This window comes from Berghia stephanieae, chromosome 11 (assembly GCF_034508935.2).
Source record: "Berghia stephanieae isolate SIO BIC M18660-M18661 chromosome 11, UCSD_Bste_1.3, whole genome shotgun sequence".
Taxonomy (NCBI): domain Eukaryota; kingdom Metazoa; phylum Mollusca; class Gastropoda; order Nudibranchia; family Aeolidiidae; genus Berghia; species Berghia stephanieae.
In genome coordinates this window covers 36,401,357-36,402,079 of record NC_088370.1, presented here as the reverse complement: position 1 = coordinate 36,402,079, position 723 = coordinate 36,401,357, and positions in this window count along the sequence as shown.

Genomic DNA, 723 nt, shown 5'->3' with positions numbered 1-723 from the left:
CTTTATCTCTCTCTCTCTTTCTCCCTATCTGTGTGTGTGTGTGAAAGATAGACTCTCCCTATCTACCTTTATCTCTCTCCTCTCTCTCTCTCTCTCTCTTTCTCCCTCTGTGTGTGTGAGTCTCTCTCTCTCTCTCTCTCTCTCTCCCTATCTCTCTATCTATCTATCTATCTATCTATCTATCTATCTATCTATCTAAGGTAATAATAATAATAATAATAATAATAATAATAATAATAATAATAATAATAATAATAATAATAATAATAATAATAATAATAATAATAATAATAATAATAATAATAATATTAATAATAATAATGAAGAAAAATATTACACTAGCAATGCATGCTTCCCAAACTTTACCATCTCTCTCTCTCTCTCTCTCTCTCTCTCTCTCCCTCTAGCTCTCTCTTTATCTCTCCCTCTCCCTATCTGTGTGTGTGTGAGTGTGAAAGATAGACTCTCCCTATCTCCCTTTATCTCTCTCTCTCTCCCTCTCTCTCTCCCTATCTCTCTCTCTCTATCTCTCTAACTATCTATCTATCTATCTATCTAAGGCGATTACCATACCACTAGACCACATAGTTTCATGCAAATACTTTCACATCATTCTGTCACGATTTTCCATATTTATCTAATATGGTTTCTACCTTTGCTCTAGTCACGGCTTTTACACTTCCTGATGGTCCAGGACCCGACTCTGTCCAAGTGATGCGGGTA